This window comes from Chroicocephalus ridibundus, chromosome 5 (assembly GCF_963924245.1).
Source record: "Chroicocephalus ridibundus chromosome 5, bChrRid1.1, whole genome shotgun sequence".
In the NCBI taxonomy this organism is placed as follows: domain Eukaryota; kingdom Metazoa; phylum Chordata; class Aves; order Charadriiformes; family Laridae; genus Chroicocephalus; species Chroicocephalus ridibundus.
In genome coordinates, this window is record NC_086288.1 from 48,978,251 (window position 1) to 48,993,680 (window position 15,430).

Here is a 15,430-nt window from a genome sequence, read left to right on the forward strand (position 1 = left end):
ATGGGAAAGGAGGTACAACTTTTTTCCATGTGATTTGTTAAGCAGCAAGAAGTGCAAAAGACAGGCCACTTGGGCTCTATAAATGTGTGGTTTGTTATGCCTAAAGTCGTGGTCAGAAAGCAAATATTTGGTGAAGCAAAAGAGATGTATTATCCCCCTTGTGCAGCCTGCTATCAAGGGTCCATTGAGTGCATCTCCCCCCAAAAAACATTAGAGCAGATTTGTGTCTCTCCAATGCAGATATTGCATGGACCACAGTGCATCTCCATGGGGAGAGAATACAACACAGGTATAACAATTTTTCTTCTCTGACTGAGGAAGGGACATCATGGCCTTTTTCTTGAGTGTCCCCACTGAGCCTTTCCTGTGATTTAGGAAGAAATTCAGCAGAAACCTCCAAACCTCATTTCAGGTTGCCACCAAACCGCCCTCATCTATTTTTCACTGATCTGATTCAGCTTCGAATCATCCATACCTGCTGAGTGTCCCCGTCTGTGGTGGATCAGATGTGTATCACTTGCATCTTCATGGCAATGCTGTCTCTGCCTTAGGACAGGGATGCATTCCTCCACCGATCACATACCCGTTGCTCTGCTCCATTGTCCCAATATGCTGCAAGGCCCTTTTCCTGCATCATGCATAGGACTGGCTCATCCTCCCTTGGAAGTAAAGCACTGTGCTTTTGAATCATTAGTCACCTCCCAGTCCTGCCCTCCCCTCGCTCCCAATGCCACGACATGAGTCATTCCTCAGTTTTCTTGGCAGACAGACCCCTGAGGAGCAACAATTCAGGCCGCATTACTGCTGAGTGTGTCATATGATTGAAACAGTGTTGAGAGACTCTCTGCAAGTCAGAAAAGGAGAAACATCCTTTCCCAGTGGATGCTTTGCTTCTTTAGTGCCTTCCCTTCATGGACGATTTGATGTTGGCGCTGGACTTCTTCCAGCACCCATACAGGTTAGACATGGGCTTTAGTGGGGAATAACACTGTTAGATCTGGCTCCAGAAGGTGCTCGGGCAGAGTGGGCACACCTGAAGTGTTATTTCTGCTCTGCCGTGCTGGGATACAGTGTCCCTGAAGACCTCCTCCCTCTGCAAAATACTTGGCAAAGTCACAGGCTTTTCTTGGTCTGAGCTCAGTGATGGACTTGGTTCCTGTGGGCTTGCATTGGACTATCAGCCCTTTGGGCACGTCCATAGCCCTATGTTTACCATACGGAGATGTCAATTTGTCCACTGCTGGTGCTGTGTGGATAATAATAATAATGTGTGTCCCCCTGGACATTTATATTTTGTGCATAAAGGAAAGTAATCTGCACAACAGGTAAGTAAAGCAAATCTTAAGTGACAATTCCCAGCAAGGCAGGAGAGAGGAGGGGATGCCCTAACCCAGGGCTGATCCGTGTGCTGTAGCCGGGGAGAGGGGTTGGGGCAGACGCATTTGTGTCCAACGCTGGAGGAGTTTGCACTGTGCAGGGAAGACACGGCTTAGCCCTCTGGTCGACCTCTACTGGGTTGGATCGGGGGACTAAAGGAGAATGAGTTCAAGGCACGGTGTGGGCCATCTCCCCTGCCATACAGTGAGTGACCTTATTGAGCCTAAACTGCTGTTTTCTGTGTTATACCTGTTTACAGCACCTGAGGGTGTTCAAGAGGGATTTATAACCTTCACAAAGAATATACTCGATATTTACTTTTTATTTCAACCCAACCTCATGGAATGGGATTAAAAGAGGAAGGTAAATTTGGTGGGGAAAGGTAGCCAAGAAGTCTGTTGCAGGGCCAGGGCTCAAAACGAAGCTCCTTGCTCAGTGCCACACACTGGGAATCATCCCTCTTGCCTCACTGGAATTCATGAAATCAGTCCAATACACAGTTTTTAACCAAAGGCCTCTAACCTTACGTGCTGGGAGGAGTCCTGTTGCTTTTAAAGGGAAGTTCACAGACAATGAGAACCGCTTGGAGTTTGATGTCCAGCCAAGGTGTCTCCCCACAGGATTGTTGCTTATGTTTGTAAATTAAACGTGCAAGATGCAGAAAGGTCAGTGCTCTGCTCTCCATCTGACCTCTCATGGGCATAGTGTCAGTGCTAATTGTAAATAACTTTTGTCCCATGAGCACAGTGTACTTTTTTTGTTGGGTCCTACAGTAATATTATTTTAAGAAATATCTCAGCTTTCTTGCACTTTCTCTTGTTGTTCACACAGATCAGATCCAGGTTGGCTTTAGGAAACTGAATTTTTTTTAAGATAAGGAGGTTTATTTTGGCTTAATCTCTGTCCCCTCTTATCACTTTGTTTGAGCACAGACTGTTGTTTCTGAAGTGAGGAGCACATTTCAATAATGACATGACTGTTGTGTCTTCAGTTGCCTTTTTTTTTTTTTTTTTAATTGGGTGTTTTTGTTTCTCCACCAAGGCAAAGTGACTTTCTCTCACATAAATCAACAGATGAAATGCACCCAGGGGAGCTGAAAGAAGCCAGGGCTGTGTCCTCTAACCCTCGATCAGCCCCGATTCTCTCTGCCATCAATGGGAACTGGACAACACGAGAGCTGCTGGATCAGGCATCTAGTGAGAAAAAGCCCTGCCAGTTAAAATTAAGTCAATAAATCTCCAGGTCAGAGTCATCTGAAGACTGGCAGCAAGAGAATATGTTACCTGTCTGTAAGAAGACCAGGAAACCAGGTCTTGGTGTCTTTTGTACTATTAACTTGTTCTCTGTTTTGGGGAAGTGTTCAGACTTCACAGTGTGTTGAAAGAGTTTGTGTAACAACATTTGGCAGAAAAGCATCCAATAGCCTGCAAACAACATGGGCATATTAAAAATAGATCGTCCCGAACAAATGTCTAATTGCCTTCCTGATTTAGTAGATGCAGCGAATCTAGCGCAGCCATAACGTATTTGGGATTCAGCAGGGTATTTGATATTGTGTTGTGCTAGAAACTGGATAAAAATATTAAGTGGTTAAAAATACACTTGCTCAGACTATATTTACCCAGGAGCGGAGCGATGTTGCTATTGGTGAGCTCCCCGGGGCGCAGCAGGGTGCCAAGGAGGTCAGTAGTGGAGGTGACTCTTATTTCACGCCTTCAAGACCAGGGCAGTTCCCGGTCATCTGGGGACTTAGTCCCAGAGGGTAACAGGGAGATTTGTGGCCTGTGGGCACCATCTGAGATGCCTGCAGCCAGGCCCGGACACAGGAATGCCGAGAGCAGGCAGAATAGCCAGGGATGGGGAATGGGGGTCTGGTGGCAGGGACCCCCCTGCAGTGAAATGCTGGAGTATTGCAGGTGAGAAGCAGCAAAAGTGCAAAGGGAGGGACGGGTCAAAAACTCCTGATGGAGGGTGGCTTGTCCAAGACAGGGGGTGAAGCGGGATTGTCCTCCAGGGAGGGAGAGGGAAGCCATGGGTTATGAGATCCTGCAAAACACACCGAGGGCGGGTGCGTTCGTCAGTGCTGATGACCTGGCAGAAAACTTTAACTGTCAGCTTGTGATGCCAAAAGTGGAGGGGGACAGAGCCAAACTGGAGTGGAGAGGAGGAAAACTGTGGCAGCGATGAATGAACAGCAACTCAGGAGCAGATCTGACGGAAAAATTAGTTCAAAGCAAATTTGAAAGTTGCAGTAAATAATGAAATGAAAACAAGTCCAGATTGCTGCTCTTGGAAGCCCACAACCTCGCAGCCCTGAAAGATCCCATACTGAATATTTTAATCAGTCTTGGCCCCTACAATCTAAGAAATGTAGGCATAGAAATTACCAAAAGAAAAATGCTGCAAGGTTTAGAAGCTGATGCATAAGGAGGACTGATGTTTAGTATGCTTATAGGCAGGATGAACACTTCATATTTTATTACTAACGTGTTCAAGCAATGATGCAACTGTAGGGAGGGACTTACTCATTCTTGGAAGATGACTAGATAACAGCAGTGGTCAGATGCTAGCAAAGCTATGCCTTGCCATGAGATGGTTACACGCTTCAGTTCTCAGTTCAACCCACTGAGCCTCCAACTTCAGGTCCAGAATCCTTCTTCTACTGTAGGTGATCCTGATGTAAGCCTAAGCGAGGAGCTCACTTTCAGTAAGTGTAGTCCCACTGTCCACGTAACGCACAGAGACATCACGCACCGCCGGACTGTAGCATGGCACAACCCAAGCTCCTGATTTCTCATCTGCCAGGTCATGGAGGGTACAGGCCTACTGAATTACTTCAAAATCTGGACATATTCCTGTATCTCTGTCTGATGACAGATGTGTGCAAGGAGTTACCCGGCACGTTAGGAAGCATAGGCAGCTTATAAAGTGGTCTGAATAGGCTGAAGTCATCTAAGTCTTGTAGAACTCTCTGTCTCTGCTTCTCCTGCTTTAGTTTAAGCTAAGAACAAACCAGTACCTTCAGTGCTGGCTGAGACCTGTGTGTAAGATCATCAGGCTGCTTTCGTAACGATCCTGATTTACTTGAAATTGCAGAGCACTATAAAAAGACATTTTGAGACTAAAGACATTTGCAGTGCTCATTACAGCCTTATAATTAAATATTACTAGGATGGTAAACACTTGCAGCCACCGGTCTGTCAGGTCCCATATTCTGCGGCGTCTGAAATGCAGTAGCTATTTCCCCTTCCTTGGAACAGGAGATGATTTCATCCTTTCATACTGTTTCCTGTAGCAACATCATTACATGCCAACGTTTTGGTGGGGACCGCCGTGCACCTCATTCATCCAGCTCACAGTACTACTGCTGACGACAATCCCTAGCACGGATCTTCCCTGAAGCTGTGTTTGCTTAACCAGTACTTAGTGAAGTCGTTGTTTCTAATTTGTCTGTCTAATCTGTGCCTAATTAGCTCCTTTTGAACCCATCATCCTGCACACCTACTTCTGCGAAATGATCCTGGTAGGTGGAGAAATGTTGCTGTTGAAATCAAGGGAGCTACCTTGGCGCAAGTGAGATCAGAGTTGGGCGTGATGTGGCAGTGCTGGAAATCGCTCTACTTTCAGAGGCCATGTTTTAAAACTTGGATTATAAACTGTGCTGCTGAAAAACAAGAGGATCTGTCAGTTAATATTTTTTTGCATCAAGTGTAGGCTTGCACATTCAGACCAGTTATTTCTCCACGAAGAGCTCTTTCCAAGATCACATATCCCTTTGCAGTTGTGTATCTTCATTTTTCTGCAGCAAAGGGTGGGTTGGGAACATCCAGTTCCTCATATTCATGATCCAGATGAGTAATTGGCAGCTGTTCTGAACATGTGTCCTCATGCATTTATAGATATTTATGATCCTCCTTAGTAGAGACATGAACATGTTTTGTCTCTGAGGACCCTGCCGAGTCTACTTTCTTTTTCACTTTCCTGTGGCTTTGTTCATCACCTACAGGTGGTTCATAGCCACACAGCTGGCCAAATGGATATAGGGGTATCTCAATGTCATGTTGAAGAGATATGCTGAAGCACCATTTCTCTGGGCAGCAAGAACAACAGGCTTGGCAGACCAGGGCTCTGTTTGGCAGCTCCTATGGGCCTGTGATCCTTGCAAACTGTGCCTTGTGCTTGCGGTTCATTTCTGCAGGTAACGCTGTTACACCACAACAGCCAACCTGCCTGAGCACCTCCAGATTTCAGCTGTTGAAAGCATACAAGAAAAGCTTTTCTTCTGTGATGGAGTTAAGCAGGACTCTGGAGTCCTCTCCCTCTCCCACATCCTTTAACCAGAAGATGGCACAATGTAACCGCTGTATGAACCTGGCTATTCTGGCGGCCCATCAGAGAGCTCTCCCTAAAAAAAAAGAGTGGAGAGTTGCCAAAAGGAGAGCTAAACTGCCAGATATTTTCCAAGGGGTATGTGGTGGCTCTCAGGTGATCAATTTTGCATTACAGATCACACTTCTCTCTTCCTGGGGTTGTCTTCTGCTTCTGCAAATGTGTCTAAGCCAGTGCGGCACTCACCTCTTCCCTCTCCCCCATGTGTTTGTATGCATGCATGGGTGAGGATATTGCACATACATCCACATGCCTGCATGATTTCCATTGGGTTACACCCACTTCCAGCAGGCCTGAATTTGGCAGGCGTGCTGGACAGCCAGCAGCCCACCTGCTTAATTATCCCCTCGGACCACGGCAAATCTCAAACCCTCCAGCAGATGCACGTGAGACCCCAGGAACTAATGTATTAGGGACCCTGAGCTGTCATCGCCGGCTCACAGTCACGGTCCCCCCGCCTGTGCGGTGCACACCTGGCCTTGCTGGCAGCCCGGGGTCCCAGGTGCTCCCCGCGCTTGCATTCCTCTGCTCTCCTTCCTCTGAGCTTTGGGGACTCTCTGCCCGCTTTCACATGACTCCTGTGGACTCTTAGCCTAGTTGTTGCCTCTACGCCTCGTAACAAAACTGCCTGCATTATGTTCATACCGAAAGGGCTGGCAAGGAGCTTCAGGAGTCAGGGAACGGCTCCAGAAGGGCAACCTTGCTGAAAGGCAGTGAAGGAGATCCAGGTGTCTCCACTGCCTCAAGTAACTCTGTTGCTACAGAGGGGTCCCATGGCTGGTGTCACTCTGACCTTGGGAAGATTGAAAGTCCAAAGCTCCTTTTACAAAAGGGAAACTGAGGCTCATATCAAAATATTGGTCTGGGCATGGAGAAAGTGAAGGCAGCCAAGAGCTGGAGTCCTCCCTCTTTGTTCCTCGAGCAGACTTGGCTGTGACCATGGGCAAGTGTGTAGCTTTACTGTGGCAAAGAGAGCTACCCCCTTTGTGCCTCTGACCAAATTCTTGGGCACATTGTATTGCTTAAGCAGTCAGAACATGTAAAGCCCTCTGAGAGTCTTGTATGAACAGGCCCGTAGGAGTGCTAAGTGTTGCGGTGCTGAGGATGGATTATTTTAAAGGCAGGGCCCAATTAATGTTGTTGATGATGATGGTATGACAGGCAGTAGCTTAACAACAGATCCTAGAGACATAGCTGCACTGGGGTGAATAAGTGAGCAAAGGCCAGAGACTCCTATAACTTTCTTCATCTTTTAGCTTAGTATTGACATCCAAGTGGCACCACTAAGTATCACTGTAAGAGATGTGTCCCAGAAGTTTTATGTCTGTCTCCAAAGACAAAATTGATTTCTAAGGTTTCTTTGGTTGCCACTGATATTTTTCATTTAACTTTTGCACCCAACTCAAACAGAAATCCTTTGCCTATCTATCTAGGAAGATCCAAGTCCAAGAAAACTGTGGAGTCAAAGAAAGCTTAAAAAAAAATAAAATTATTTGCTTCTGTTGTCTCTTGTCTTGGTGAAATTTGCTCTTTGGTGTGCTTGATAATGTTTGCATTAAATTATCCTCCTCTGCACAGAAATTGTTGGGACTAATTTAGGTTTCAGGGCGTAAATCCAACGTTAGAAGACTATAATAACGTGGCAGCTCTTTGCCATTGAATTACATGTTAAGTATCTTACAGTGGAACTGTAATTACATGCTCACTCCAAGCATTGACAAGCAAACAGGATTATAACAGTCTCTGGAACCAATGTTTGCGTGAATTCTTCAGGAGAAAAGAGAGACTTGAGGACACATATGGGGTTTATTTGCTGGCTGAAAGCATGTCATTGGTATTTATTATTCACACACTACTGCTATACATGGCAAAACAGAGGCTGTGCAGCACTTACCAGCTAAGAGGGAGACATGGATAAGAGAAGAAGAAATAAAAGTAAATGTTGGCATTTTTCCTTTGTCTGTGTGTGTGTGTGTGATAATCACATATTGCCAAAAATTGAGGTAGCTATGGGATGCCCTGGGAGCACAACGGAGAAGCGCCTGCACAGAGCCTGCACTGAACTGCGTGGCCCTTCCAGTGATGATCAATACCTGTCTTAGCAGATGTGGAAGACTCTATGTAGAGCTTCTCACCTGTCCTTCCTTATGCTCTCTAGCACTTCTGGGCCTCAGAGGACTTATTTTTATATGGGATACAGTGGGATCTTGCCAATGACTTTTGACCTGGCCCTGGAAAATCATATAATTCAATTTGCATGGCATCAGATGTAAGGAGCAAGGTGGTGTCCTCTGATTGAGCTCAGATGGATGTCTCTGCACCACCAGGAGGCTTTAGTAGCAGAGGGATAAAACACTCAGCTGTTACTCACCCACAACTGAGACTTGGTGGCATTTATTTCTCCCTTTCTCTTTTGTCTTAACGCTGGGGTCAAGAAGGGGGATGATTAGCAAAGGGTAGTTCCTATAGCACAGACAAACACATAGACTCCTAGACTATCTTCAGGACAAACTGGGATGAAGATACTGTTTCCTGGCAAAGCTGACAAGTGCCTGCAAAGTTTCCCTGAACACGATACTAACTCAAGTAAGTCGGTGAGAATGTGTGACGACAATGGGGGAGAAAAGGAAGATGTTGAGTGCCATGTGCTCATTGTAGGTGTTTGGATTAGGCACTACAAACTAAAGCAGCAGACGATATGTTTTTATGAGATCCTCTGTCTCCAACAGGCTGAACAACAGCCGAACAAATGCTCCTGAGCTTTGGAAAACTTTGGACTTGGAGACAAATTCTGGGGCTGCAGCTCATCTCTGACTAGTATTTTGTCAGCCTTAGCCCACGTGCTCATGTTTACTCTTTGTGCAAACTCCCCTTGTTAGGGGGTGGTGGTGTCAGCCGCTTGCCTTATGGCTATGGGGACTGTATTGTTAAGAGACACTTTCACACCGTGTGTCCTGCACTCTATGGTGGCATCTGGGGCTTCACACAGCCATTCTCACTTCCAGCTCACAAGAGTGGTGGCATGAACTTGCTATAAATCAGGAGCCTCCATGTGATTAACGTTTGAACTGGCAACAAGAAGAAAAGGGCTGGCATCTGGCTTATCCGTGCTCTTTGACAAAGTTTGAGTATATCCTTGGTGGCAAACACTCCTCCAATCAAAGCACTTCAGCTACATTGCTCTGGGACCATGAGATCTCTCCTGCAGTATCTGTGTTGCAGGCAGACTTGTTCACACACCTTACATTGCTCTTTTTTTGAAATGGGAAGCGTCCACAAGGAAGCACTAAGGTTTATCAGGAAGGACTGGGAGTCTGGGTTCCAGAGCTGCAGCTGGCTGGGGTAGCTCAGCCAAGTGACTGAACTTGCCAGTGCATCTTTCTTCTCCATCAACTGGAGGTACTCACAGATCAGCGGAGCAAGAGGCTTCACTGAGATTTAATTAATGAATGCGGGTAAAATGCTTAGAGATGCACGAGTGAACAGACTAGTGTATATCTCAATGGCAACCCAACGGCTTCTTACACAAGCCTAAGAACTGATGACTGGGGTATTGGCTATACTGGTGTCCTGATGCATCCAAAGGTGACCCTAGGTCTATACAGAAAACACGCACGTAAGGTTGGAGACATTACCATATTACACGTGTGGTATTTCAGCTTGCAGTTCCAAGTGTTTCAGTTTCCTTGTGTCTTTACCATTTCTCCAAGAATAAGGAGTTGTTGATTTGGCTGCTTTTTCCACACCTGAGGTTGTTTTAAGAACATCTTGATTGAGAAAACAGAGCTACACTGACTATGTGGTTTATTCCTAGAAACATTTGAGCCATGCCAGCATTCAAGTTTGTGTTTAACTCTGAAGCAATTTGGCGTCTAATTTTGTCAGGGCTACAATACCATGTTTTCCAACTTATCCAAGTACATGGTTCACTGTTCTGATGTTAGAAAACCAGTTTGAGAATCTGGATGGATTCCTACAGAATCACACCTGCAAAATGTTCTCCAGCACAGACATGATGTGCCTTCCTGCACAGCGCAATGGGGCTTTTGCTTCCAATTCAATCCACAGTATCAATGTGAAGAGTGGCCCCAAGGAGGCCTCAAAGCGATGGGAAAAACACAGCACCTCCTTCAAGAACCAGCACTCCCTTTCTTGCGGGATTGTACCTGTGCTAAATGTGACTTACATTCTTATTCTTCTTCCTTAAGGAAACACAAAGACAGAAGCAGCAAACCAGCCTGCCAAGAGTTGAATATAGGAAGGTATCAGTTTCTTCGAGCGACAACATCAGACAGATGAAAAGAAGCAAGACCAATGTGAACATTTTCATCCCAGGGTGGGGAAGATCAAGAGAAAAGCTCAAAAGCCCTTAGCAGATGGCAAAAGTCTTAGCCTAAGAATGAAATATGCATTTACAGGCTCTTGGAGGATCAGTCTGGCGGAGTTCATTAATATAATAAACTGCAACTCTGCCTTCAAAGACATTTGTCAGAAATGGCACTAGGCTAACCTCCACTCCCATTGAGTTTTGCGTCATGGTTGAGTGACCCATGAGGCTTTATTCAGATCCAATAAACATGTTTTAATTATTTAGCCCCAGGACACCTCTGAGAGCTGAGCAAAAAGTAGCTACTAATAACTAAGATGTTATTAGTGATGCCATATAAGATGCCATATAAGCCTTCTTGGGTTGTATCTTCAGAAGAGCATGGACCTATGTTTAACAAAAGTAATTATGCAAGGATATAGATGTTAGGAATAATGTTTCTCTACTAAAAAAGAAGGGTCTTCTGATTTATTTTCTTCTTACAGACACCAGCTCAAATGCCCTCCTGTTCAACATTCTCTTGTCAAGCGATTTTTCATGGCCAAAGCTTTGCATTTGTGCTGAAGAATGCTGCTCCTTCCTGGCCTCCTAGGTTTCAAGCCATGCAGTCCTATGTCCTGTGCCCAAATTTCTACCAGCTCAACTTGAAGCACCTTCCAGAAGGCTTCTCATGAGGCGTAGCTTGCTAAGTTGCTTGGGGATGTTGTCAACATGAGTGTGCCCTGCAACTTTGCTGGGAAAACACACTTTGGGAGTAAATTTTGCCCAGATGTAAGCAAAGAGTGACTCTAGGACTGGTTGCATCTGAGGGGGCTATAATGGTGGGCAGAAACCCTTAGCTGGTGAAAGCACAATGCTTTTATGGACCATTGCCTTCCTCTAATGCCTGTCTGCCCTGTGCACTGGGATTTGTAGAGCTGCGTGCTGTGCCAGAGCACACTAACCAGCGTGGCTCTCCCCACCTGGAGTCATGGTCAGTGATTTGGAAATGCTGACCTGAAGTTTTAATTCTCTTCTTGCTTTTGAATCTCTTTTGAAGTGAAGCCCTGGTCAGCCTTTCATGCAGATGACTTTGGTGTCTGTTACCCAAATCCTGCACCTCGGTGCTGGATTACACGACAGACTCACACTTACTCCACTTTGTTGGAAAATACAGCTGAGTTTGTGCACCTTGGATTATTCAGATTGATCATCCTCATAATTCTGCCTGGCCTTGAAATGTATTAATTTTTTCCACAATGCCTGGCCTGGATTTCCTTGTCTAAGGCTCAGGATGTGGTATTCCTTGAAGAATTCTTTTGCACTCTATAACTTTACAATATGTATAATTCCTTCTCTCCATTTGTTCACTACAAGTGCTGTGCTCAGGTAGAGGTGGCTGTGTCTGTAATCTGGGTATCTCAATTAATGGTCACATCAGGACCCTAAAATGTTCAAAAGTTCTTATCCTTTCCATATTAGCAAATGATTTATGAAGATGACATTTGGGGCCTGGTTAGGAAAATGACTGTATAAAATTGCATATATATAGTCTTTCTGCACTCGTATGTCTGTTTTCAACTGAAATGATGATCCCTATTCCCTTGTTAGCACGGAAGAGGTAATACATCCATAAAGCTGAGCCATGCTATATATTATCAAAACTCTTCATTAAAGCTCTGACACTGGAGTTGCTGTAGAAATGAGGAAAAGAAAGAGAACTTTATTTTTGGCTCCCAGATTAACTGTCCCATTTTCCCACGGGAAGGACTCTCACACCTTGCAAGTGCAGAGAATTTCCTTTGCAGCTGATGGGAAACAAATGTCCCCAAGTCGTTCACAATGTACTTTTTCTGATGCCACCGCATGAAAATGAGGATGTTCGCTCTGAAAAGTGACTCTACATATGCTTTACCCCACTTGGATGTTTACTGCTTATATATTCAGGTGAGAGGTGATGTTAAAGTCTTTTTCCCTACTCTCTGCAGTCCAACGCAGCAAAGGGATGGAGGCAGACCAGTATCAACCTGGGATTATACAGGTATGAACACAGGGAGAATCAGATCCTGGGCTTGCAAAAACTTTTTTTTCTTGCTGTGGTCCTGGAGAGGTGAGTGCCTTGCGTCTCTTGCTGGGTTCTGGGGGATGCAGAGCGCTGGTGAGCAGGGGGAGAATGCAGCGATCTTCCTGTCATCTTCTCAACTTTTTGCTGGAGGTAAAACAGCCTGTGGAGCAAGACAGATCCCTTTACTATACATCTGGGCTGATTTATGCCATCAGCTAACCATTCCCAAAGTGGGAATCTGCATGCTAAGGCTGCCAGCAAGTTTCAAATCTTCCCAACCTTCTCCTGCGCCGGGACATCACGCTACTGGCCTGGAGAGTTGCTGCTGGCTACTCTTGTAGGATCCCCTGTGCTAGGAAAATCCTATTACTGCCTTCAAACATGCTCCTGACTTCGCTGGAGCATCATAAAAGGAAAAAGGGAGGTGAAGCCGAGGATTTGACCCGCCAGTCCAGGTTGAACTACAGGGCTGGCAGCGAGGAAAAAAATAATATTTCTGTTGCTAAACAGATTTGGTCTGGAATCAGTGAGGAATAACCTGGAGCTAACCCGGCTTTCTCTGCACGCCTCTTAGGAAATGTGTGCAGATCATTCACAAACTGGGCTTCTTCCCCAGCACAAACCTGGCTGTTACAGCGATCTTGCCTCATTTTTCCTTTTTCTTTTATACTTTCCTTTTTTCTTTTTTTTTTGGTACTGTTTCTAGTGTGGATTTGTGGACACCCCCAGAGCATCCTCTGCTCCCCTCTGGGTTTTGTTGGGCTCTTTCTTGCAGAGACAAACATCCGTGTTCAGATTTTAGCAAGGGCATTATTTTCTCTTTGATTTAGCACCGCCAGGAGTTATTCCATTATACCCAGACTTGTCTATTTACTCTTTAAAGCATGTTCCTTTTATTTACTCCTCCAGAGCTGCCTGTTTAATCCAATCTCTTTTCCACTGAATTACACTAGCACAATAACACAGGCCAAACAGGTTCAGCCTGGGTCACGGGTGGCAGAGAAAGGGGTGATATTCTTGTCAGATAATAACTCTAGTATTAAAAAAAAAATAGCATTTACTGGGACTGGTGAGTTTTGTAGCTAAAAAGGGAGTTGTTATTCCCAGTCAGTACTTGCAATGGTTTTGCAGCACCTATCCTGCAAAAACTAAGCAAATGACCTGAAAATGAGAGTGGTGACTACCTCGGTTTTGCAGGAAGCCTGAGGTTTGACAAAAGTCCTGGTAAATGGATAGTGCCCGGTCAGACAGATGTGGAACCTCTGAGAGGAGGCAGGTCCCAAATTCACACCAAAGCTCCGCGCCAAACCCCTGGGATGACAAACATTTAACTCACAGTTGTGTGTATCATGACTAAAAGCACCTCCGTGAGCAGACCCTGGGGCTCGGAGCCAGTGCTGCAGTGGGGGCTGCTCCTTGCATCACCGGCATCTTTCTCCCCTCTGGCCTTGGGTTACAAATGATGCGACAGCTGAGGGCACCCTCTTATGTATTTATGGCACATTTCTGCTCTTTCACTATTGTGTTACATCTGCCTTGCATTGCAAGATTTTTATGTTCCTCATTATTCTTTCTGAGTAGCAGATTTTTTTGTTCTTCATTATTAATATGATATCTTAATCGCTCTCTTAAGTAAACAGACACCTGCACTTTACAGAAACAGGAGAAGATAAGTTCTCTGGCCCATGAAGGTTGATATATGATTTACTCTCCAGCCATTTTTCTAGCGAGATACGTTGTCACCTTCTGGCTGCCCTGTATATGTCTGCTGCTCACGAGGACACCAGCCAGCCCTACTCTGCTCCTGTTATTTTGGAAACCCAGAGCTGTGAGTTTCATAAAGGCTGGGTTAAGTAAGCAACAGATTTATCTTTGTCTAAAGATAAAAGTGTGTGGCAGCAAACACTGGCAGCTCCTTGCATATTTCCAGGGCTCCTTAGCGTGCTCTCTGCTCTTCCCTCCACCTCACATGGCCATGGCTGTGGGGGTGGCTGCCCAACCAAGGGGGTGTCTCCAAGCGCCTTAGCCCAAGCGGTCCTGGTGTGGTTAATATTTAACCCTGCCTGTGCCTGGGGAGGGTGGGACGGAGGCTCTGCCATGTAGTCCCTGGTGTGTCACATCCTGGTGGATTTTGTAACCATTGTCTTTGGGCTGTGGGCAAGCGGGCAGCGCTCCTCAGGTCCATCACGATTTGTCCTCCTGGTGTGAGTGTCCTCTCTCCCCTAGCCTTGCCCTGAGCCTGCAGCCGCCCTGCCAGCGCTGTTGGATGAAGCCACGGGCACCAGGACAAGGACAGTTTGATGAACATTTGAGCAGCTAAAGGTCCAAGAGGTCTCCTCTGAGCTGAGGTAAAGCCTCTTCAGAGATGCCTCCCTTGTTGCAGCCCCCACACCCTGTGCCCATGGGAACCCATGTCTGGAGCCAGCCAATTTCCTCGGGCAGCTCATCTCCCGGCATGAGTAATGCCAAGGCTGAGCCCTCATAGTGTTGCAGTTGCATGGGCTGAGAGCCATCCACAAGCCATCACCCTGCCTGCGATGTTTGCTGCACGAAAAATGCATCTGCAAGAGGAATGTCCTAGAGGGAAAGCACTGAGAGGATGGATGCATCTTCCCTGCAAACCCTATTGCTGTACCGGAGCAGCCCGACATGGCTGGATCTGCACTTGGGGGAATAAGGGGGAGTTTCTCAGCAAACCCGAAGCTTCTGCCAATACAGATGGGATGGAGCAAGAGGCTCCCCAGCACCCAGCACTCCTCTGCAAAGACACAGCGTGGTGCTGGCCTCCCTCTGCCACACTCGAGGGACAAATCCTCACCCCACTCGTTGCTGACTCGATCCTGCTGCTCACTGGGGAGAGGGCAGAACAGTCCTCTGACCCCATTTCTTGGCAAGCATCCCATTCCCGCCTCTCCTATTGTTTTTATTTGCATACAGATAGAGAAAAAGGAAAGAGATTTCCTATGAGGATTGTTTCCGTATGGCTTTACGCATAAGAGTAAACAAGGCATAGCTGTCGACTATATAGTTAACATATTTTTGGTGATGTTCCCATCCAGAAAATGCAGCTGCATTATATTCCTGATAAAGGGGAACTAATGTTCGGCTTCAGCAAGAATGTTAATAAATGAAAGACATTTCAAACAACACTGATTGAAGCAAAGTGTCATTCCCCCCCATCCCCTCAAAAGGCCTTATTTTTTTGCAAAGTGTTGCAAAAACTCTAACGTCTGACCTGGAAATCAGCAAATCTCTGCTCCTGGTTATACCCTTATGAATCTGAAATGGCTTTT